The sequence below is a fragment of the Sitophilus oryzae genome, unplaced genomic scaffold, assembly GCF_002938485.1.
Source record: "Sitophilus oryzae breed Bouriz unplaced genomic scaffold, Soryzae_2.0 scaffold_1518_pilon_pilon, whole genome shotgun sequence".
Taxonomy (NCBI): Eukaryota; Metazoa; Arthropoda; class Insecta; order Coleoptera; family Curculionidae; genus Sitophilus; species Sitophilus oryzae.
In genome coordinates this window covers 614,277-641,078 of record NW_022146190.1, presented here as the reverse complement: position 1 = coordinate 641,078, position 26,802 = coordinate 614,277, and the positions used below count along the sequence as shown (strand labels likewise).

Genomic DNA, 26,802 nt, shown 5'->3' with positions numbered 1-26,802 from the left:
AAAAACCTCACGTCACGCACGCTTATAACTGATTTGTAATAATTAATGTCTACTACAAATCAGTGACATACTAGACATAGAATTGAAATTCAACGGCAAATAGTGGGAAATATATACAGGGTGTCCCAGAAATAAGTGTAAGTAGTAAAAATGTTATTTTTTTCTTGAGATTTTCCGGGATATTTAAAAAAAATTTAGTGTCACTAGTTCATACTGACCTGAGATTTCTCTGCGGTGTATCTAAACCTTGTAGTGTTGCCACCTTCTACGTTATTCATATTCTACATATTTATATATTTAGAAATTCACGGCAATTTTAAATTTCTACACCAAAAATTGGGAATGTTAATTTTAATCATTTATCTCAATTTTTTAATAATATTATTTGTTAATAATTGTTAATAATGTTCAAATTATGGTGAAGCCTATATGAAAATAATGTGTAGGAAATGGGGACTGTTATTTTATAGAAGTGCTTATAATAACATGAACAAGTAAAGCAGGAAAATGAAGGGTGTTTTAGTTAAGTGTTTATAGAAAAAGAGAACTGTCACAGTTACTTTTCTGTCATTACTAAATCTGTCATAAGTCATATGTATCTTTTTTTAATGCTGTGGGTAAGTTTCTTCATTTAATTTATTTTGTGTAATAATAACACAATCTTAAAAATGTTATGCCTCTCTGCAATCTCTGCTAAACTCCTTAGCTGGCGTGATTTTCTGGTTTATTTATTTATTTTTAAGCATATACTTTTTTGACTATGCGGCAACACAATTAGCGTTAATAAAATTGGCGTCGAATTATCTGAGATCCGGGTAATTGGATGGTGTTGACGATACCTGCCGGCGCCATAATTTATTTTAATTTTCAAAGTTAAATAATCCGGTTATTTTCAATTTATTTAAAAAATGGTAAAGACAAAATATTATGTTTATTTTGACCAGATCTACCACCCCTTAAAATATCTGCATTTATTTCTGGGATACCCTGTATATTCAAATCTAGAAAGATATTGAAACAGAAAACATTTGAATCGAAATGTAAACAAAAATATCGAGAACAAATGACCACTGTCCAGTCGATTGGTCATAATCATTCCAGATCATGAAAAACCTCCCACTTTACTTGGCCGTACGAAGTTAGCGGGGTCAACTATAATTTAAATTTTTCAGGTGTTGAAATGTTTCTTACTCATTTAAATAAATTTGCCATAGTCCAAATATCGCTATACTCATTTCAATTATCTTCACTATTGCAGTAAACTGTAATTATTTCCTGTTAGAACCCTAACTGGCATGTTACTTAACCAACAGCTATAATTAAGCGAAATATTAATGAGACAGTTCAGCTAATTACTTCAGAAACCGTTTCAGAACAAGTGGTTATAGGTTCTATGACCTCGGTCATTTCTAGGTAATATTCTAATTAGGTAAATATATACAGAGTAATCCATTTAGTTGTTCCCGATAATGACCAGTGTACCGATTAAATTTAATGCTTGGCAATTCAACTGGCCCAACAACATTCTAATATGTTGGTCGAATATTTCGAAATATTTCTTAATTTGAGTTTTTACTAAAAAAATGCTGAACTGTAAAGTAAAGTATTTATACAAATTGAAAAGAAAAATTATTAAATACACTAATTCGAAGTTAAGTAAAATTTGCCACATCTTGTCTTCATTTGGATACAAAAAAGATTTTCATTCTTATAGCAGAAAAAAGTGACGGTAATATTCTAGGTTATCCCGAAAACTTTTTTTTGGATTAACAATATTTACATTTGCATTGCATTTTGGTTTGCATTGCATTAAGGTAGTTTCCTGACTTCAAACACTAACAACGAATTAATAGAGAAAAATTAACCAAAACGTAAGGTGAAAAAATACGCCAATAAATTCCACCCGGTCTTCTCCTCACAATGCCTACCGGGTCCTTCTGGCCTAGTCCGACTCTGGTCGGATACTAGTCATATAGTCTGAGTGGTATTTGCTAATCGGGCTCCAGTCTTAGCGGGTCCTCTAGCTTATGAGCTACACGTAAATTACTTGAAATATTCTTAAATAGAAACGGAATCATAACAGAAAAAAGTGACGATAATATTGTGATAATATTCTGAGGCTGTGCGACTAGAAGAATAAAAATTAGACATATTTTTTTTATTACCAGAACTCAAATAAAAAAAGCTGAACTAATAAAGAACACCTATATTACAGTTGGGGGTTGGAACCTTTGGTGTTACACATCAAAATAAAACACGAAATCACCACAATACACCAACACACTTTTACTTTTACACTGGACGCGCGTTTGGCTAACCATGTTAGCATCATCAGTAGATGATTAAAAAAATGAGTTTACTTGAAAAGACAATGAGTTTTTTTAATCATCCGCTGATGATGCTAACATGATTAGCGAAACGCGCGTCCAGTGTAAAAGTAAAACTATTTTGTGTATTGTGGTGATTTGGTGTTTTATTTTGCAAAGCAACACCTAGATATAGGTAATTAATTCAAATTACACCGTCGCAAAACATATATAAACTGAAACTGTTGTAACGTTTTTAGTTCGTTACATGTCTTTCATATATAATATATGATGTCTCGCGTATATCGTTACTGGATTTCGTATCGATCAGGCCTGATATTTTATTTGAAACGTTTGGCGTAATTTTTACGTTCGCTAGTCAACAACCTTGTTATCGTTTCACTGCTTCTGTGGAGGGTTGTCAAGATCGTTTCAAGGCGCCTCTCCGTGCTTAACCTCACTTTGTTTTTGGCCGGTTTGCGGCACGGTTGCAAGCCCTGCTTTTGGAAATGGTAATTTAAATCTTGCTGCAAAATCTGAATCAGCTACCATTTCGAAGCTACAGTTAAAGATGAGTTATTATCTTTTTTAGATTCGATATTATTATTGAGTATTTTTAGGGTAGAGTTTTGGATTGGCCCAACAACACTCGTATTTGGTGTTCGCTGGCACATTGATTTTCTTATGTCCTCCAGAATGTTACATGGAAGAAAGGACACTTTCTTTGTTTATTATTGAGCCCTCGGAAGTAATTCGAGGTAGGTTTATTTTGTTTATTACACCTTGGTAGGTTTTAAACACGAGTTTCGTATTTTTAGGGTCCTATGATTGGATGCCCTATGTACGGATGTCCTGTGGACGAGTGTCCCATGTAGGGATGGTTTATCTTATATACAGAGTGCCCCAGCGTGGATGTAGCTTGAGCCCCGTGCTGCTCCTTTCCCATTTCTAAGCCTAGTCAATAGTTACGGCTGTATTGATTCATGGTGTCCTCATTCTGGCCTCTTTTGTTGTATTGACCAAGATGATAGCCAAGAGACAGTACAGAAATGCGAGCCCACCTCACGCTGTTACTGTTCGAAGCATGATTACATAAAGAACAGTTAAGTGTAGATTTAAGTTCTAGTTTTACATTTTACCTTTAAAACATTTTCCGTCTTAACATCATAACGTACATCTTAAATAATATCGTACAGATTATGTTTAGTGGTTAGATTGTTAAGAACATTCATGTCGATTCAGTATTTAAAATATGATTTAGATCTTAGGTTTCATTACATTACGTCTATATTATTATTGCGCTATTTTAACAGATGAATAACCAAACATAGATTCTAGAATCTACGGGTTGGAACATCTTCGATTTAACATCATATAAAATGTATCAAATTAATTAAAGTAATGCTACCTTTTATACATTTTCTATAACTTTACATGTATGGTATTTTTTTATAGTCTTTTCATTGAATATATTTAATATTATTTATAACATAGCTTAACTCGACATATAACCACTATAATAATTATTAAAACTGTACAATGCTATTTACCATCACAATACATCATGAATGAATATAGTCACTAGTTTTAAGTAATAAGCAACTGTGTTTTCTTTCTCTGTTCATGCCTGGCGCCCAATATTTGTATTTTTGATTTATTATTATTAATTAGTGTTCTTTCCAGTGAAATACCTTATCCACGACTGCTCTCCGATGAATGCTCGCATATGGTAGTTCGCAGTGGTAGTTGTTTAAAAAACGCTATACTGTAAAACAAATATATTAATTAATTGTATGTATAATTAATGACATTAAAATATTAACAGTGTCGCTTAAAGAGCAAGACAAAAATAAATGAACATAAAAACAATGAACCAAATATGTCCCAAAATCTATTGAAAGAGCAAACATTCCACAGTCTTAGCTGCCCCGCTTTCCAAACTTGAGGGTGATAATTTAAAAAAAATGTCTTTCTTTAAATGATTACTTATCTCAGTAACTACAGTTTTGATTTATCACTATGAAAAGCTGTTTTTCTCTTTTTTTTTCCGTATACTTGTTTGGTTTATTTACGTATTTTTTGGCATTTTTGAGTTGTGACTAAAATTTAAAAAGATAGATGCTAATAAGATATCTAATATTTACCATTATCTTTATCTCATTCACTTTACCTCTCTTTGTGTCTCAAATTTACCCCTCCAAAAAACTAGCTTCTCATACCAACAGAACTTAATTTAAAAGGCCATCATCTTTGATTTTTCAAACAACACTACATAACATCGATTTCTCAAAAACTAATCGTGCGACTTTAGTTATTGCTATAAGATTGTAACAAGCTTTTCAACAATGTATTACCCTTGGTACTACAAAGGTAAGTAGTAGGTCTAATATTCCAATACTCAATAGATAATTGGAATATTATAGTATATACAGGGTGGTCCGAATTGTATTCCGGAAACTTTGGCAGCAAATTCTGCAGATTAAAATAAGTAAAAAAGTTCGTATAAATGTATGTCTTAAAATGCTTAGTTTCGGAGATACAGGGTGTAGAAATTTCATTTTTATTTCGATTTTTTCCAAATAATTTAAGAAGTAATGTCAATATTTGGATGAAAATTGGTGTCTGGGAGTTTTTGGACATGAGAAATTTGATTTTCATGTCAATATGACTCCTACTTGTAGTGGGCGCCACCTATATATGCTTTAAGTGGTTTGAAGAGTAATAACTTTTCATCCATACCTGCATAAAACTACTGAGTAAAAAAATATACATTTACAACTTTTTTCACATAAAAAAGGTCTCTTGGTAAAAATCGCTATGAGTAATGGTTCTCGAGATATTTGAAATTGAAATTATTAATACCTGTCATCATTGACAAATTAAACATGTTGATCAAATAGTTATTAGACTGAAATCTTAAAATTGAAATCTTTTTGTGCCAAAAGTTCAACAGAAACTGTCATTTTTTCGCAGAAAAATTTATGATTAATTTAAAAAAATAAAAATTTATTATTTCAGTCAAATAACTCTATTCAACGTGTGCTTATTTTTTGTCAATAATGACATGTATTGACTATTGCCATTTTAAATATCTTGAGAACGGTTGCTCGTAGCGATTTTTACCAAGAGACATTTTTTACGTAAAAAATCATGGAAATGTATATTTTTTTAGTCAGTAGTTTTATACAGGTACCGTCGAGAAAAAAGTTATTGCTCTTCAAAATAGTTAAAACACATGTAGGTGGCGCCCTCTATAAACGCCCTCATATTGACATCAAAATCAAATTTCTCATGTCAAAAAACTCTTAGACACCAATTTTCATCCAAATATTGACGTTACTGCAGAAATTATTTGGAAAAAATCGAAATAAAAATGAAATTTCTACACCCTGTATTTCCGAAACTAAGCATTTTAGGACATACATTTATACTTTTTTACTTATTTTTATCTGGAGAATACGCTGCCGGAGTTTCCGGAATACAGTTCGGACCACCCTATATATAGTATTGGAATATTATAGTAAGAGTTTTCTAATTTCAATAATACTTTTCAAATTGTCGCCCTGTATATTCCGACATTGTTGTCCGTTTTTTATCAAATGGCTTCAGTTCATTCATATCTATAAATATATTAATGAGATGCCTACCTAGTGGAGAGGGACGGAGGGTGTCATCAGGGACACTGGCAGAGTAAATTGGAGGCGTTCGTTTTAAGTATGTTTTTCCGGCGATAGATGAGGAATGTCAATGGGATTTTTAGCTTTTATAATAAGCGCCCCATGCAATTTAAAAGTATTTTTACGCAACTAACTTATTTGTATATGTTTAACTTTATTACATTTGTTACTTAGTTCTGGTTTTTTTGAAACATGTAATTATATCAGGCATTGTACCATGGTAATGGAACGAAAATCACGTCATAGTAGGCGTAGACAGGGGCAGATACAGGAGATTATTTTAGGGGGGATCCAAATAAAAAGTGATGTAGAATATGCTTTTTAGGGTACCAAAAAGGCCTAATATTTAACCCAATTTTTAGATTTTAGGGGGGGACCGGCCGGCCCCATGGGCCCCTCTCTGTATCCGCCACTGGGCGTAGAACTGACATTTTTGGTTCGAACTTTCTATATTTAGGGTTAAATGTTTTGACAGAGGCAGCAGTTTATGGACAGCGGTTTATTTATAAATACCTTTTTACATCTCAAAATTACCTCGCTCACATACTCTCTTTGTAGTTGGGCCCATTGTTGTCTATTATTAGCTTTACGGGCTCAAGTTATCTCTGCTAATTTCTAGGCATTTCTAGGCCTCTTAATTCCTCGTGGGTACCATGCTGTCATTTTTGTGGTGCATCTGTTGTCCGTTCTTCCTGTCAGGTGTCCTGCCCATTGCCATTATTGAGGGATTTGACTCTATGGATGACATGTATTACCTGGGTCTTACCTAGTCATATCCACTCTATTCTTTAACGGCCTCTCTTGGTCATTTCCAGCATATTTCGTCCCATTGAACGTTGTGCGACCTGCAGTTTCCTTATGATGTCCGTATTAAGTGTCCAGGTTTTGCATGCATAGGTTCTGACTGGTGTACACATTGGTCAAATGTTTTCTTCTTTAGATAGAGTGGCATTCTAGATTTGAATATGATTGAGTTTCTTCCAAAAGTAGCCCATGCTAACTTAATTCTTCGGTTGATTTCTGGTAGTAGAGATTCCGAGCTGTATCTTAGTTGTCCCAAATATATATATTCTTGTACTATTTCCAGTGTTGTGTTATTTATTAGAATGTTTTTTCTTTCCACTAGTTCGTTGTAGATTACTTTACTTTTTGCTAAATGCATTTTGAGACCCACTTTATTGCTGGCTGTATTTAGTAGGTACATTAATTTGTGCTTGTAGTTCTTCAGGACTATTGGAAATTAGGACCATGCCATCAGCGAATTTTAGATGGTTAAGATATTCTCCATCTATTTTTAATCCTTTTTTGGTCCAGTACACTGATAAAAAAGATAGACTTGAAATAAAGTCGTCATCGTTCTTGAAAAAAAAATTTAGTGGCAAGAGAATTTATTTTAGCGTAAAAGAAAATATTTTGCCTGAAGAAAAACTCTCTTAACCCAAGAAAACTGGTTCTCTTGAAAAATTCGAAAATTTCTCTTGAATCTATTTTCATTCAACCAAGTGTAAGTTACTTTGATTTAAGATAATAACAAAAATACGCTAGAAAGTACCTACTTGATTCAAGAAACATGGCCATTTTTCCAATAGCTAAATACTCTTTTGATGAAAAATAATAACGACACGCAAAGACGATGACGAAGGACGGTATATACAATCAGTCGGCAGTCCGATCAGTCGTACGTCGCATTTCATAGGTCGCACATCATAGTACGCACAGGTTTTGTTGCTTGGAATTTTGCATAATTTGCTTTTTAAATGCATATCGTATAACAAATTAGTGATCGTTATTAACATGCATTTGTCATTTTTTATAGACAAATTTTAGGATATACTGAAAAAATGGAGTTTCTGAAAAAATGGAAATTAGAGCATTTATTTTCTATATTTGAAGGTAAGAGACATTTTTACCTAATGCACCTGTTTAGATAATGCATGCGTGATTATAGATAGAATAAGAATATAGGTATCGATTTTTTTATGCAAATAATTACAAAAATTTTAGAATTTCAAGTCATCGTATTAAAAAATTAAAAATGTGACCCAAGCTTATAATTTTAATAATCAAAGTAAAGCAAACAACTTTACTTTGATTAATCGTGATGTAACATTTTTTTGTAATTTGAACCACCCCAAAAAATACCAAGGAGTGAAGAAGCAGAAATAACTACTATCGAGGAAAAATATCACTTTACTTACTACAGACCAAGAAAACCTAAATTTATCAGAAAATAATATACCTCGTATATGATGTATAGACTTCTCTCAGATCAAAATAAATTTTAGTTTTAGATAATTTACTTTTCAATCAAGAATTTTTGCATGAATCAAAGAGTCTATTGTTCTTGTAGCAAGAACTTCTTTGCATATTAATTTTGGGTCAAGAATGAAATACTTTGGAGAGATAGATTCTTCTATTCTCTAAAGTAATTTTTTAAAGCTTATAAAAAGATAGTTAATGCTATGGGCAAAGAAAACTCGTTCTTGGCCCTATTGAAAAGCGCCAATCTTTTGGGTCAAAGTCATATTCATTTCGACTGAGAGTTCTTTTTTTTCAGCGAACTAAGAAAAAACTAAAAGTTTTGAAAAATGTCTCATTTTTACACCACTTGACTTTACCCTGGCATTTTTCTAGAAATGTACCCGACACAAATGTACCTATCGACACCTTCTAGACATTATTATGAATATTGTAGTTTCCTAGAAACTTCTAATTCAAACTCAGCTATAGTCACCACTAGGGAATGCAATCCCGCAAATGTTGGATCTCGCAAATGCGGGATCCCTCTGTGATTCCGCGGGGTCGAATTTGCGGGATTTACCGTGCGGGATCGACACCAGGGGATTCCCCTTACGGCTTCGCCATTAAAAATAAGTGAAACAAACAGGTTAGTTGTTAGATTTCTTTCTGGCGTGCGTAAGTGAAGAAAAGCGTTTAACTAGTACTTGTGAACAATTTCGTCAAATAAACTGCCGGACATAATTATCGGGACAAGGAAAATTTTAGGGTAAATTTAAAGTTGAATATCTCTTGAACTAAAAAAGATTTTGGGATGCGGTTTGGACCAGGTTTTAGATGCATCTATTGTGATTAAGATACTAGGTGGTTTTCGAAAATATATTTAGCGAATTTTCGTATACAGGGTGTTTTATAAGAGTGTGAAAATTTGGCCAAGAATCTTTTTTTACCGCAAATTTACAATTTTTGAAAAATCGAAATTTTTACCAAGTACGACTAATCTGTATTGAAATTAGAAAAAAAACAATTTGATCGGCTTTTTATTTTTTTTGTTTTAAGGTAAATACGATGTTTTTTCGAAAAATATGCATTTTTAGTCATACGATGGTCCTAAATGGTACAAAAAGCTTTGTACATTCTGCATATGCCAAAAAATTATTAATATAGAGTGTATCTAAAAGCAGATAACTAACACAACTTGAAAAAAATCTTCAACATCAGAATAATATTTTTATTTATAAAATAAGTAAATAAATTATATATAATAAAATTTAAGTTTATTTAAGATTAAATATATTTTTTGAACGCCCTGTATACATCGGTCCAAATTTCTGTACAGCTAGAATATACACGCTATATCAGTATATTGTGGGCCTATGCAAGATGTACAATGCCTTTTGTACCATTTAGGACCGAATGTATTATTTAGGACTATAAATGCATATTTTTCGAAAAAAAAACTCGTATTTATCTTAAAACAAAAAATTAAAAAAAACACCAAATTGTTTTTTCTAATTTCAATACAGATTAGTCGTACATAGTTAAAATTTCGATTTTTCAAAAATTGTAAATTTTCGGTAAAAAACATTATTGACCAAATTTGTACACTATTATAATCTAAGATTATAATATACGAGAATTCGTTAAATATATTTTCGATAACCACATAGCATCTTAATCACAATAGATGCGTCTAAAACCTGGTCCAAACCGTATCCCAAAATCAAAGAGAGAAAAGAAGAGCATTTATTGTTTACAATCCCGCAATTTTGCGGATCCGCGGGATTGATTGCTTTAATCCCGCGGGTTTGCGGGATTGAGATTTTGGTGCGGGATTGCATTCCCTAGTCACCACTATAGGTGTTAAGTGAAAATTTGATAAAATATATAGACTTTTTACTACCGTGATGAATTTTTCGAGATTCTTCGTAGAAAAATCGAATAGAAAGAACTGCCTATCATTTCAGCGACTAACGTCATCAACCTTGGATATAGCAGCGTATCTCCCGCAAGGCCGCTATACCGAAACGAAATTGCTTACCTCAATATTTTCTATGTTGCTACGGGACTTGGTAAAGCTGTAAACTTTGGTTAAAGGTTCATTTATAATATAGAATTACCTAAATTAGTTTTTTTCATAGCGCAAATAAAACATTTCCATTAATTATTTCAATCAACGCCATTTCAGTTCTTAGAAGAAAAACTTGCAAAACACCTAATAAGCATATAGTTGGGTAAGTCACTTTTAAGTAAAAATAATGACGAATAATTAGGTGTGTGAAATTATCAAAAAAAACTCTTTCCTTGTGAGTGGGTATATATATTAACTAATAATTAAGAAGGGTAAAGTATTTTCAGTCAATATACCAGGCGGTGCATCGTCGTTGGAAACATAGGAAATCCCATGCAAATTTTGAACTGTTCAAATATTGCCAAATTCACATTGTTTAAATTGACACATGCCAAATTTAAACCATTTTGGGCAAGCCGATTTTGAGTAAAAACTGCATCTATTTATAAATTAAAACTGAAGAAGGTAACAATCAAACACCAGTTCTAAACCGACATACCCTAAGTTTTCACCGTTATTTTCAAACAATTTAATTTTAATATTCGGTACTAGTAATAATTTAGTGTTATACACCTAAAGAAAAAGTAAGCATGATAAAATTGTTCTACGAGGGAAATAGCTTCGACAATGTACCTGACATGTTTCGGTTAATTTCCCCTGAATTTTAAAATTAAATTACTTTTGACAAAATTATAGTTTGTAAACCTAAGGTATGTCAGTTTTTGACTGGTGTTTGATTGTTACCTGTTCAGTTTTAATCAGGGGTGGATGGACCATATGGAAAAACGGGAAAATTCCCGGTGGGTCGGTGGATAAATGGGCCGGTGGGCCGGTCCCGATCAGAGCTCAAAAAAGATTGGATTAGCAAAAATTAAATGGTTAATTTTCTAACTAAAGTGACGTAAGATCCTTAGTGACTCCATAACTAACTAATCAATTTTCATCAGTATAATCGTCAGTTGCTTTTAAACATAAACACCAATTTGTAAAATAACTATTGAAAAATGTCTTTCTCTGGGACACTTATAATTTTAATAATCATGTGTTGTTTGTTCGGTTTGAAAATTTTTGTTATACAAAGTGAGTCTATAAGGAACAAATATTTTCAGGGCTGGTAGATCTCAATAAAATAAACATAATTTATTTTCTTTATCGAGTTTCAAATAAGTTCAATCGAGTTATTAAAGTTTGTAAATAAAAAAAATATATATTTTTTTAATTTGAGCCACCTCAATTTTTCGGTATTTGCATCTCTTTTAGTGCCGTAATATCAGAAATTAAGAAACTATACCGTGGGAAAATTTGCGGTGAAAAGGAGTTCTAAAAAGTTTTCTAAAATATACAGAAAAATTTAAAAGAAAATGCTCGATTTTTAACATCTTTTTTTGCAAAAAAACTCATAGACGTGTTCCTGGGGTTGAAATATACTACCACTGAAAATATTTGCACTTATTTAACACTCACCCTGTATAGTTTTACCCAATATTCTTTTATTAATAACTAATAAATATGACTGACTGGCAGCAAAAAAAAATGAATAGCATTAAGTAAATTTAAATAGTCTCGATCTAAATGTATACTAAGAATACGATAGCGTAGATTGACAACTGGGGGCCTCGGTGCAATATTTTTCGAGCTCCCCTTTGTAAGAAGGTAGAAGAATTTGACGCGAATTCTGCGGTTGACGGAGAAAACATTTCTATGCTTGGCTTGAATTGGTGACGGAACTAAAAGCCAAGTCTAAATTGTTGTTTAAAATGTTGCTAAAATGAATTTGCTAAAAATTACTGAGACATCAGAGAAGAGTTAAATAAGGTGTAAACTAGATTAGATAATAAAATATTAATATGTTTCGAAAATCCAAATATTCTTATTATGGACTGTAACATAACATTACATCAGAACACATTTATATCCACTGCCTAGGTTCTTCTTGTTTGAGTCATGGCATTATCATACAAAATGCCAAATGTACAAAAGTCTAGAGAAAAAGTTTCGTGATAAGAACTATATAATAACCTAAAAAATGCTGCAGTTTTAATGGCGACCGCCGGCGCAGGTTCATTCAGTTAAAAACAGGTGTACACGAGGAGGCTGCTGCTGTAGCAGAAAAGAGAGACTTTCTTTCTACAAAATACTAGCATAATTCCATATTATCTGATTCTAACATCAAAAAATGCATATGTCATTAATGCCGCCTCAATGCTTACATTTCTTGCAATTATTCTTCAAGCATAGCAATACTTCGATGCAACCACAGCAATATTCTCGACATCGACTGCAGAATGAGTGGGAAGTAGCAGCTCAGAATAGAACTCAATGGAGAAGAATTGTAAACTCAGTTAACAGCGAGAACCAAAAAGTTAAGAGGCAACAAAGCAATGAGATTTTTGAATGTCCGGAGTGCGGTAGACAGATAATATCACGTATCGGGCTTTTCAGTCACAGAAAAGCTCATGAAAGAAAACGCCTTGCGTGACCATCTTCTGATGTTAAATACTCGTCAGCAAGTAATGGCAGTATGTATGTATGTATTCTCGACACCCCCCCCCCCAAGCTTCTTATCAATTGGCAATCCTAAGAATGATAAATTGTCTGTTGATTGAATTATTGTATTTTTATATGATAAAACGCAAGAAATTAAGTCTTGGTCTTGATTCTGTAATCTAAGACAAAACTAGACTGTTCTAGTCTTGGTCTTAGTCTTGATTATACAGATGGGGGTTGGAACCTTTGGTATTACAACAGTAAAATAAAACCCTAATTCACCACAATACACCAAAGCATTTTATTTTTGCACTGGACGCGCGTTTCGCTAACCATGTTAACCATCATCAGCAGATGAGCAAGATTCAAACACACTCAAAAAGTGTTAATCATCTGCTGATGATACTAACATTAGTGCTTTAGAATTTTAGTTTTTAGAATTTAGTGAATTTTGGTGCTTTTGTGCAAGACCAATACCACACAATACCAATATCGTTCATCCGTAATGCAGATAGAGTAGAATGGGCAAAAGGGCCATGAGCTAACGATGGGAGATATAAAGCATCTCCAGATAAGCATCTCCAGAAAAAAAATTATGATGCGAAATGGTCTCCGTATATGATGCCTATTTTGTATTTAAGGCTTGTTAAATGCATTGACTTTCAACAACAAATATTTGATAACTGTTAATACTTACATTGACTCGCTCAAATAACTACCTATCAAAGAACAACTAAGCATCGTGAATGACTGAAATGTTAAGACTTTTTTGGAGGAGATTAGTAAACAAATTCTACAGATTTTGCTGCATGAATGTTGTCGTATACATCATAAGTTTAGAAACTTTTTAAGACTGCCTATCTTTCACTTCCTATCTTATAAATTGTATAGAAAAAAAATCTAACAACCTTGCTCCATATCAGATTCATACTATTATTTAATCCATAAAAAATCCGTTAGACTTTTCGTCGTATACACTAATATCTATTGTGTTTAATCGAGCTACATTTTTTGATAATTAATAGTCCTTTTAATAGATATTCGAAGAATTAAGACTGTTATCGAGGTCGCCTACCATCGTAATGACTTCCTGTAATATCTTGAAATTTGAGGTCACCAAACCAGGACGTAACTACATATTTCGGTCAAGTTATTTTGTTTCAAGATATCCTAGATATCAGGAATGGACAAATAAAAAACTAAAAAGATGTAGAAATATAGAAATGTCTGCCATAAAATTTAGCTCCTACAATAAAAAAAATAAGAATTTTGTTTAAGTGCAAATCTAGTGAGTGGATACAGAAAAGTTTGAGTGGATCGGGATGATTTTTTTTAAATGGAACATCCCGTATATTACTGCACTGTTGGCTTCTTTTCTAATTACTTTACACAATATTATTTTTTGTGAGATGAAGAATTATTTTTTTTGTATTTAAAGTATTTTAACATTTTTAAATAACTAACGTTGAACAAAAATATTTTGCTAGTTCTCACTTCTAAGTTAACCGGCAGTGATATTGAACTCTTTTTTTATGAAAAATCTACAAAAGTTTCAAAATTACTCTATTAAAGGAATCAAATCATCGGGTTATGCACCAATATCCTTGGAATCTTGTCTAACTTTTGGCATATAAATAAGAATACTGCCAAGTTTATTCTAGACGTACTTCGGTTTTAGCAAGTTTTAGTTTCATAGACGGAAAGTTTCTTCATAGATTAACATTTTCTGATTGTCAGATAAACACTTCTTCTTGTTTATCATAAAACCTAGACACGATTACAAATTGCTTCCTCTAAAAACCACAATAGTTTTATTGTCAACAATGATAAGATTTCTTTAATAAACAGGTCGTAAGTACAAATGTTCCCAAACTGCCGATAAGAAGCCTAACAACAATAAAATTCATGTGACGTACGATTAAAAAAATATTTTTGTAGATTTTGATTGCTGAACTATAAATATGCTTATAATCTCCAAATACAATGATATTCCAAATAATGTCGTTTGATAAAATATATTTATAATTCTGAGTGTTTTAGAAATACAATGCAAAAAAATCTTATTTATTTTTTGCTTAATGTAGTAAGATGTCTGTGACTGCAGCTGTATGACTGTTTCCGGCTTACCAGATCAGCCGTAAATTTCGGCGAATGTTCTATTATGAATTTTTCGCCTATCTTTGCTCTGGTGAGTTTCTCCACCATTCTAGAGACTTTTTGACCACCCATCGTCCCGTGACCATTATCGAGACTGCTTTTGCAACGCCGGCGCCGCAGTAGGGTTCTAGGTCTACGAATGACATTGATGAGTCTTGCTTGGCCATTTCATCTGCCTTTTCGTTACCCTTGTGCCCTGGTACTCAGACTAACGTAACATTGCTACGCTTAACCATAGTATTTAGAGCACGCACACATTCCCACACTAGTCTAGAATTGCGCTGCTTGGCTGTCTGTGAAGATGGCCACCGAACGATTATATGGTAGGTTTGCTACCCTTGAGATAAAACCCACTTGGAATTGAGACATATGACATTTAAGCCATTTAATTTAAATAACGGTGGCCAACATTGTTCAATGTTCGCGTGCATTAATAGAAAATAGCAATACATTAATAAAAAATGATAATGTAAGAAAATTTAATAAAAATGTTAGTGTTTCTCCGATCTTCCATTCTCCAAACACCGGATGCAAATAAGATTGTAACTGTAGGTTTTATCAATATCTTCATAAAAAAATGGAACAAGCTATGGAATATTTTCACAACAATTGAAAATAGATAAATAGATCATAGATAACGACGTCAGTATCCTACAAATGGAAGCCAGCAAAATATCTCGTAGAAATATTTCGGCTAAAAGCATCAGAATCTTGACAGATAAAAGGAAGTCAATTTAATCCTTAGATGGTTCAAAATATCTATCGGGTATGCCTTAATATGTCTTCTGTCACTCGTAGATATTTCTCGTGGTAACACTACCAGGTCAAAGAACATAAGTAGAGTTGTGGCAACAAAAAAACTTAAGATAAGCGTTTAAATAATATTGGATCTGCTCTCTCCAAGTATTTGTCTATCAAAAACGATGACTGGTAAAATCAAAAACAACATACACACGATATCAAAAATTATTGGAATGAAACAAGGTGAAAGGACTAATGAAAATTTGCAAGATCCCAATAAGGAGGGCAACAATGATATTTTAGGCGATGCGCAGAAGCAATCTTCATACTGTAACTGGAATTGTAATCGGATATTGTCAATTCAATTGACACCTTTACAAAATGACGGTAAATGACATATATAGTATATCATTATCTACAACCAAATAAAAGATGGATAAAGATGTTGAAGGTGAAGTTCTCGGTGAAGTCAATTATAATGAACATAACAAACTCCAATTTTAAATTTTAAATGTTTACCTTATTAATTGGTTTAATATATTGCACAAGAAGAAAAGGTAAAAGTCTGTCTTTAGTAGAAAAAGTATCTTAGAAATATCTTTAGGAGTCATACAGAAGATATTTTAATCTCTAGCCATCTCTTGCCAATAAAATATCTGTCTTATTTCCCATTTCAATAATTTTATTATAATAACCTCGTCGTTTTCTATATTATCTATTACTGCATTCTATAAGTACATTCACGACGACCTTTGTATTATCACTATGTACAAAAATGAAAAATGTTTTCATCTGATAAATATAAAACGCTATTTATTATATTACTACCTACAAAATCCTTTGATTTGCCCTATTATCTATTTTGTTAAGAAGAATGTATATTTTGGAGTTGACTATATCCACATATAAAGGCATATTGCCAATAAAACATATTACAATTCCCTCATATAGCTTATAGCTGTGCCAGGATTTTCTGATGATTTTGTAATCTTACCAAATATGGAACAGTATCCCTAATATGGAATACCGCCATTTCTTGAAAACGCCTAATCGCAAAAGACAGTGATTTTTAATATATTTCTATCATTATACTCACGTGCAAGTTTTGTCATGTCACTTAGACGGGGTTTGTGGTCACGGTGAGAATGTTTTCTTTCAGCACTATGAGATTTTTTTTAGGTACTCAGAAGTCAGAAAGTAAGTATTTCTTGATATGTAATTGCAAATTATATCGTATATTATGACAATGCATTGATGATATGTTTGTTTGATTGTTTTAGGGGTATTTTCTTGACTGAATGTGTTTAATAAAAAATCTGATATACGTTTTTATTCGTTTAGCGTGTTTGTTGGTATAGTGGTCCTACATACAGGGTCCGGCAATAGTGCGTCGGGCATCTGTAGCTCCTAGAATAAAAAACTTGAGAATTTTGTTTAAGTGCGAACCTAAAGTATGTGCCAGGATGTATTTTAAGAAAATATTTTAACTTCTATAGGGTGGCTCAAAAAAGTGTGAATGGACCTTGATGATTTTTTTTAAATGGAACACCCTGTATATTATTGCATTTTTGGCTTCCTTTCAGATCACTTTACATAACCTTAAGATATGAATAAATAGATTTTGATACTTTCAGAGATATTAAAAAATAAATCAAAAATATATATTTTTCAGCCCTTCTTAAAAAAATTATTAAAAATACAAGAACTGTCCTGAAATCAAAACTATATTAGGTATTTACTTTAGATGGTCTGTACTTACTTTGCTATAAATATGAAAATCGTAAATTATACAGAATGTTCAAAATTCTGCGCCAAACTTTCTAAAATATAAAATAATTTTTCCTCGTTTTTTTTAAATGGAACACCCTGTATATTATTTTTTCAATAGACGGAGAATTAAAAAATGAACATTTTTTGTATTTAGAGTATTTCAAAATTTTTAACGGTTTCGCAGATATTTGCGGTTTTATATTTTTTCATATGGAATTTTTCACAGTAAATTTTTATCAAAGCCACCCAATGATTTTTTTCTCGTATTTTACCATTGAAAGCGCCATATGAAATAATACTGCGCGTATCTGCGAAACCGTTCAAAATTTTGAAATACTCTAAATACAAAAAATGTTCATTTTTTAACTCTCCATCTAATAAAAAAATAATATACAGGGTGTTCCATTTAAAATAACAAAGAAAAATTATTTTATATTTTAGAAAGTTTGGCGTAGAATATTGAACATCCTGTATGATATACGATTACCACATTTATAACAAACTAAGAACAGACTATCTAAAGTAAATACCTAATATAGTTTTGATTTCAGAACAGTTCTTGTATTTTTAATAATTTTTTTAAGAAGGGCTGAAAAATACATATTTTTTATTTATTTTTTAATATCTCCGAAACTATCGAAATATATTTTTTCATATCTTAGGGTTATGTAAAGTGATCTGAAAGGAAGCCAAAAATGCAATTGTATACAGGGTGTTCCATTTAAAAAATATCATCCAGGTCCACTCACACTTTTTTGAACCACCCTATAAAAGTTAAAATATTTTCCTGAAATACATCCTGGTACATACTTTAGGTTTGCACTTAAACAAAATTCTCAAGTTTTTTATTCTAGGAGCTACAGATGCCTGACGCACTATTGCCGGACCCTGTATAATAATGTATTCCTCTAACAATTTGATTATTAATAGTGTAAAGTGTAACCAAAATTCGTACCTAATATCTTTAGCACAATTATCAGGTCAATTTATTTTCAGAAACACTAAACATAGAAGTCACTTAATTCACTACCAATACCTAACCTAAAAATGCACCGAACAATAAAATACTGAAATGTAAGTTCTTTAAACACAATATTTTCATTCACACCTGTATCCACATCTGTAATTAACCTTCTCTTTTATAATACCACCTTTTTTAAGATAAGAACCAGGCAAGGAATTCAATTGAAACGATAATTTTGACCTCACACCATCAATGCATTTCGCCGTATCCTTGTGAGGTCATCGAAATGCCGCTGTAGTTTAATCAGATCTAATGACGAAATCGATTATATTTATACACGGCACATAAATTTACATACCTATATTTATATCCTTTCGCAGGCGTCCATATTTGCAGGTTAACTGAGCCAGGAAACACTATTAACACGCACTAGTTCTTTCGTTTCCCTTGAAATAACACATGTTTTATATTCATCGATCACGAAAGCACTTTTGTTTCAGAATTGTACGAGTTTTAGGTTAGTTTTTCCCGTAATATTTGATTATTGATTTATAAAAAAAGAAGTAAAATGACGTACGACGCGATTCTCCACCATTTCGAATAACAAAACACGAACGTAGCAGCATAGCGTAGTTGGCCATAGCACGCTTGGCGACAAGCAACTCCGTTTGCTTGCTGTAGTCCAGTAAATATAGACATTAAAGGGATTTCAATTTAAAACATGCTTTTAACAAAATATATGGTAAAATCATACACTATAGGCAACTTTCAACATTAAGCATACCTATTCGTGCTATTAATTCCTTTACAACTTTTATTTTTTTTGTTACAATACCACGCCAAAAACTATACCTATTGGAATAACGTGACATATGCTCAAATTAATGGCGACACATATAATTCCATACTTTGGGGTGCACAAAGAAACTTAGTACAACTGGCCCTTATCTTGCAATCGATAGCATTGCGAGGGCTGTTAGATATGCAATGGTTTAATGTGGACTGGACCAACAACGGATTAAAAATAGATGGAGAATATCTTAACCATTTAAGATTCACTGACGACATAGTCCTAATTGCGAATAGTCATGAAGAACTACATGCACAAATTAATGAGCCAGCAGTAGAGTGGGTCTCAAAATGAATTTAACAAAAACTAAATAATTGTACAATGAACTAGTGGAAAGAAAAGACATTCTAATAAATAGAAGTAGTAGAATGTTTAGGAGGGGAGTTAATCACCGCGACCTTACAGATCTATTGTGTGTTCCCCTTTCTTGAGTTATAACGAGTTATAATTCATCATACAGTTTCAGGGCATGAACAAAAGCCAGTATCTAAGACGGCTCCACAGAGGCCAGCTCTCCATCCTCGACATCAGCCGTATCAAAGTACATGGCACGAATGGTCGTCGTCTCGGCGTACTCAGTGATAAGGTGTTATGATGTTTCCCCATTTTCTCCACAGAATCTGTATTCGCCGTTTTTTCTCAGCTTCAGCCTACTGAGGTGTTCGTTGAGGAGACAGTGTCCTGTTAGAAACCCCGTGACAATCCGAAGATTGTTTTTACATAAATTAAGGAAAACCTTTGATTTTTCTCGGTCGTAAGTTCTGAGGAACTTTTTCGAGTGTCTTAGACTGTTGGAGGACACCCATTCCAAGTTACGGATGGAGTCTTCCAGATTCTTCAGTTCCGCTTTCGGTTGGTTCCCGTTTGGAAAACAGAACGGTTCTGGTCCAGTTAGTGGAATGTTCGCTCCTTTCCTAGCTAGATCATTTGCTTTTTCATTGCCTTCTATCCCTTGGTGAGCAGGCTGTTACGAGTCAATTTTCTTTTCAAATGAATTGTGGTATATTCCTATTGGCTCAAATTCTTCAGAGCAAGGGTAGGAAAAAAATCTTCTTCCGGGGACTAACACGTCTCGCTAAAGTTCAGAAAGCATCCATTTTTCTGTATTTTGTCGGTAGTGCAGGTGCCTGACCTTCTGATTTGTTCTGGTTGTCTCCTTCTGGATTGGTGGATGACTCCTTCTCTTTGCGAGGATCAAAAAAATCAGAAGATCACTTGTGGAGTAGAGTCGTATTATTAGCGAATTTGAAACCGGCTCTCCACGCCACTTTGTGGGGGTAATTTAGCCCTCAGCCGTATAAGACTTTTTCAACGCAGAATAAGACTACTATTCCATTAACCCTCACCAACATCGAGGTAAACTAGCTTATATGTTTCTCCTTATTTTCTCAGGATTTAATTCTGGAAATCTTTTATAGGGTTTTTTCCCCGGTGTTCCATTTTTTTGAAAGTTTTTCGGAAGTCTTCTGTTTTCCCGAAGTTTCCGTTTTGATTGGTTTTCTTTTTGGACCTCGTAGGTTTCGACAATTACCCAGTTACCCTTGTTGATGCGAACCTGACAGCAGAGACCTTGGATCGGGACGACCACTGCACAACCACGTCCCCTAACCACCCTGGAAACCATAGCCAACGGACTGCAAGTTTTTAACGTTTTATCTGTTACTTTTTTTATTCTATACAACTTTCAAATTCAGATTAATTTAAATTACATGAAAATAACTATTTTGCTTTGAGAAAAATTGGTAAAAATATTAGATAGGTACTTAAAATAGAGATAGATATCTGTAATTAGCGAGATTTATTGATATCAGCTTATTCGCGCCTTGTGTGAACGAACGTGATCACGTCTGGGGGGTGCACAATTGCATTAATGTGTATATTCTTTTTTATATTGATAGTTTCTCCAAGCTCTTACATTTGCTAAGTATTTTTCTAGTTATCAATATTTTTTATAATTTAAAATAAATCATTTTTAATAGTTTAAAATAAATCATAATTGTCTAAATTAGAACTTTTATTTAACCTGTTGTTGTTGGCTTCTAATATTATTTAGACACTATTCGTGATTAGAGTAAGTTAGAAGTATTTTTTTTTATTCTGATTGGACTGTAGCGTAATCACGTGGCGCTCAAAACTTACACCTCACCCCGACCCGTCTCCACTGTAGAAAAGCTGACGGCCGCTACAGTTTTTTTTAACACTGGGAAATATTAGAGTTGGCAACTAAGGCACTATTTTTTTTAGTTTATTGAATTTCATTTTATTGTTGTAGAGCGTTACAAGGCACCCAGAGTAGGAGGTCTTTATTTTCTTTGCCTAATTTGTTGAGCTTCTCTAGGCATTCTTTGACCAACTTCGAATTGATGGTTACTGAGTTGATCGCGTTTAGTGCTGCTTGACTATCGGATAGGATGGCAATTTCCTGTTTTCGATAGTTTCTATCTAAGATAAATTGTACGCATCTTTCGATAGCGTAAATTTCTGCCTGAAGGATACTGGGGTAGGTGCCCATTGGTTCGGAGTATTTAGTTTTCGGCCCAAATACTTCTATCCCTGTGCCTGCTTTGGTTTTGGAAGCATCAGTATACCACGTTATGGTATGGTCTTTTATATGTTGAGTAGGCGTTTCTTCCTTCCAATCCGAAGGGTGTCTCACTATTGGAATTACATGTACATTTTCTTGGCAGTCACTGGCAGTCATTGGCAGTCTTCTGGCAGTCGCCTATAATAATTACATGGCAGTCATAGGCAGTCTTCTTCATAGTCACTGGCAGTCGCTTAGCAGTGGAAGGATATTTTGGCAGTACGTGTACATTTTTTACCCGAGTGAGACACCCCTCGTTCCAATCCTTTTTATTACTTTTTTTTTCAAATGTTTCTCAAAGTTGTAAATTCTTGGTATGTCATCCACTGGGAGTTGGAGAAGTGGAATTTTCTTTTTGAGGGTGTTCCAAGCCCCTGACCTGAAAATCCTCCAAGTACTGTTTCCGTCAATGGCAATTCTAATCATTGTCGCATTGGCATAACTACCGACGACAATATGCAGTGGTGTTAGGTCTACAATGACCTCCATTGCTGCTGTTGGATATGTTCTCATGGCACCTGTGATGCAGATACATACCAGTCTCTGTACTTTGCACAGGTTTTGCCTTGCTGTACGTTGCTCTAGTTTTGTATACCAAGCAACTGCTCCATATGTAATCATGGGTCTTACTATCATGGTATACATCTAGAGCCAAATGTTAGGGACGCAGCCCCACCTATTTACCGCCAGTCTTCTGCATATCATGAGAGCCTTTGCGGCTTTGCTGGTAATGTTCTTAATATACCTGTTCCAGAGAAGTTTACTATCCAGGGTTATTCCCAAATATTTCACTTCCTGTGATGGCAGAATTTCCTAACCAGACCACAAAAATTACAGCATGGTACCCACGAGGAATTAAAAGACCTAGAAGAAGACCGAACCTGAGATGGGACCATGATATTAGGAAATTAGCAGGGATAAATTGGGCCCGCAGTCAACACTAAACTGAGGATCTACAAAGGGAGTATCTAAATATGTGAGGGAAGCTACACCATAATTGGAAATGGTTGAATAAGGTACAAATGATGAAATGATGATGACGAATGTATTTTCTTGTTCATCATGTTGACGGAGAGCAAGTTCAACAATTACTACAATTTTAGATAAAATATGCAGGTATATTTTAGCGTAATTTTGTATTGTCTGAGAATATTACGTCAATTAGGTCAATTAAGTCAACTTTTGAATAGTTCTTAATTATAGTTCTTTTTTTAACAATTATTTAGTTTAAAAGAAGAAGTAAATATATCGATCAAACTTTTAACTTTATAATGAATTTACTGTATATATTTCATAGATATAATTATACAGTTTCTCAATCACCTTATTTATCTTGACTAAAATGTATTTCTTTAACTATAACAAATTATCGTAATCATAATCTTACATGTGCTTTAAATAAACAGCGACAAAAATAGGCGGTTCAACAGAAATGTCTTATTTTACATAAAACTCGTCAAGTTAGATAAGAATATCAATAGATAATTTAAATAGTACAATAGGAAATAAATTGTTATCCAGCGAGGTACTACCAGCTGTGAGCTAGAGAGCGTTGATGCCAATGCAGGAGAGAAGACGAAAATGAATATCATCAGACTATCGGACGCAGATGGCTTGTTCGGTACTTTATATAGAGGAATGGGCCGCTTTCAGTATTTTTAAACATCGATATCCATTCTCATTCATAATTTTACTATTTAAATATGTTTAACCCTTAACTGGTACCAACGGGCCCTGTGGACCCAATAGCGCATCTAGTATGGAGGGGCAGTGGCAATATTTAAGTTTAAGTAAAGTACTACATTTAAATTAAATTTGTGCTGAAAGGTATTCTGACTGTGGAAAAAAACTTGGATTGGCCTGGATTTTCTTTTTTGATTGGTATTATTAATTTTTTTATTTATTAGAATGTCTTTACTTTCCATTAGTTCATTGTACATTAATTTAGTTTTTGCTAAATTCATTTTGAGACCCACTTTATTGCTGGTTGTATTTAATTCATTAATTTGTGCTTGTAGTTCTTCAGGCTTCAGGGTTATTGGCAATTAGGACTATGTCATTAGCGAATCTAAGATGGTTAAGATATTCTCCATCTATTTTTAATCCTTTGATGGTCCAGTCCATTTGACGAAAGATTTCTTCTAATGCTGCTTTGGAGATATCGCGTCTCCCTATCGTACTCCTTTGCCAGTTGGAAACTCTGTGGTTGTTTTTTATATATACAGGGTGTTTCAAAAAACATTTGCCATCTCTCGTGGGGAGATTCCTTACGTAAAAATAAGACTTATTTTTCATATCAACATAGGTCCGATTCTGCTTTGTTTCGTAGCTACAGGATGTTAAAATCTTAATAATCCTTTGATTTATTCTAATTAATTTTCTTCCAAGTACATTTAGTGATTTGAATGAAATTTTGGGGGTAAAAGTTATTATAAGTGTTACATATTTTAATGTTAAATTCATCAAGGGCGTTATCACTGGAATATTTTTCAAGAAAAAAACATGTGCGACACTGACTTTTTTTTCTTTTGATATCAAAATTGTGTAGACCGTTTAATGCCAATTAAAAGTTATCTCTTGATCCTAATTCCAATTCGGCCTCCTTGATTAGATAAACGCAATTTTTTATTAATTACTATACAGGGTGTCCCAGAAATAAGTGCAGATATTTTAAGGGGTGCTAGATCTTGATAAAAGAAGCATATTTTCCCTTTGTCGTTTTTCAAATAAGTCTAAAATAACGGAGTTATTTTATTTTGAAAATTTCCAAAAAAAAATGATTTTTTGCTAAAATTTTGAGAACCACTGGATCTTTTCTGGATTTTCTTTCTTGTAAATTTAATCTAATATCTATGTTGCCACATTATCAAGAAATTATGTTTTTTAACTAAAAACTAAGAAAAAATTCAAAAAATTTTTCAAAAAATTTCGAATTTTCAAAATTTTTTTTTCGCGAAGAAAACCTCATAGGCGTGTTTCTGGGGTTGAACTATACTACCAGTTAAAATATTTGCACTTATTTCTGGGACACCCTGTATACCTGTATATATATATATATATATATATATATATATATATATATATATATATATATATATATATATATATATATATATATATATATATATATATATATATATATATATATATATATATATATATATATATATATATATATATATATATATATATATATATATATATATATTTTACCTAATTTATTATTATACAAAAAGTTCATATCAACTTATAAGATATAAAGCTTCCTTTTCGAGATACAGGGTACCACTAGAATACCAATTATAATATTAATTACCAATTAAAATTTAATTTTTTGCGCAAGAAGTAAGCAAGATAGACAAAAAAGTCAGGAGACAAAAAAATTATATTTTCAATTACTGACTTATTACTGACATTATATTTTCAATTACTAGACAGGGAGGCTATAGCTGCGAGTAATTCCTTTGGGCAGCAGGAGGCGAAAAATATTATCAATAAGCATCCAAGGGAAGGTGAGGTGCTGAGTTTGGACCCAATTACTCCACCTATTGTGCGGTTATCGCGTGAATCGGACACGGCCAATGGACGTTATTTGTTGGCGAGACTAAGGCTTTGTTGGCGAGACCCTTCGATATTGAAAGCTGTCAGGCTATTCCTTGCGTACCTCCATGACCAACCCCCAGTGCGTGTTTTGAGGGACACACCAACACCAGCATCAAGTTGGCGCTAGCATCGGAAGGTCTCCCATGCGACATGGACTCCCTGCGCAAGTTGTTTTATCGCTTCCACGACGCGTATGGCATTGGCGTGGCTGAGGTTGAGGCAGATCTCTCCGCCTTCGGGACCTTTTTCTCATCAGAGAGGCTATTTCACCTTCAGAAGTCTAGGGAAAGCCACAGCAAGTATTTTTCCAGTAACTCTCCATCTAAAAATAAAAATTTTTAATTCATTTGACGCGAACAGAGGATCAAGCACCCTCTGATAAATCGGACGATAGCAAGCTAGGTATTTTTCTTATCAATGTTCAGTCCTTAAGACACAAAACAGATGAATTATTTCTTTTATTGGAACAGCTCAAATTTCCTGAAATCATTGCCATAACGGAACATTGGTTAAATACCGATGAGCCCGTGTTTGTGAAAAATTACACAACAATAGCTAGATTTAATAGAAGTAATTTATCTCATGGAGGTACTATGATAATGTCTACCAACAAAAACCTTACGGCAATAACAAAATTTGATCACTTATTAGCCGAGAAAATGTTTGAATTTTCTATCATCTACCACATTGCTTATGACCTCTATATTGTTTGTATTTATAGAACACCTGACGCAGATATGCATATGTTCTTTCAGAAATTACTGAGTTTGCTAGAGTCCCTGCCTGTGAATAGCAGGTTGATCTTGTGTGGTGACCTTAATATTGACTTCTCCAGTGTGTGTGATGCTCGGGTATCTCTCCAGTCTATCTTCGAGACTTTTGGTGTAGTAATGCATGTTAATGCACCAACAAGAATCACTAGAACTTGTTCTAGTACTATAGACTATGTCGTGTCATCCTTTGATCCAGAATTGGTTGACTGTACTGTGTTGAACTCAGGCTTCTCTGATCATGAAGGAGTATTAACAAAATTTTCCATAAAATCCGAGAGTAGAAACACTTTTCGTAAATTAGGACGTATTTTTTCGGAAAAAAACTTTATAAATTTTAAGCAGCTTTGTCTAACAACAGATTGGCATGTCATCTCTGGTGATGTAGACACTGAAGTTTCCAGATTTACACAAACATTATCTGGTCTGGCATCCAAAGCCTTTCCTCTCAGGCCTGTCAAAATTAAACATCATAAACCCTGGACTATTAAGGGCCTACGTACATCTGCAAAAAACATGCCTCTTTATCTCACCTAAAAAATTCTCGGATAGTGTCTTCTTTCACGAGTACGTGAAACTTTACA

The 26,802-nt window shown here is 33.2% G+C and overlaps 1 protein-coding gene across 1 annotated transcript in view; it reads right to left on the bottom strand.

Annotated features, from left to right (window-relative positions):
- Window positions 1-19,014, bottom strand: part of LOC115878556 (cytokine-inducible SH2-containing protein-like) — a 179,735-nt gene extending 160,721 nt beyond the window's left edge. The window contains exon 1 of the mRNA XM_030895079.1: window positions 18,770-19,014. The gene's annotated coding sequence lies outside the window, so the exon portion shown is untranslated. The remainder of the gene's footprint in view (window positions 1-18,769) is intronic.
- Window positions 19,015-26,802: the final 7,788 nt, after the last annotated feature.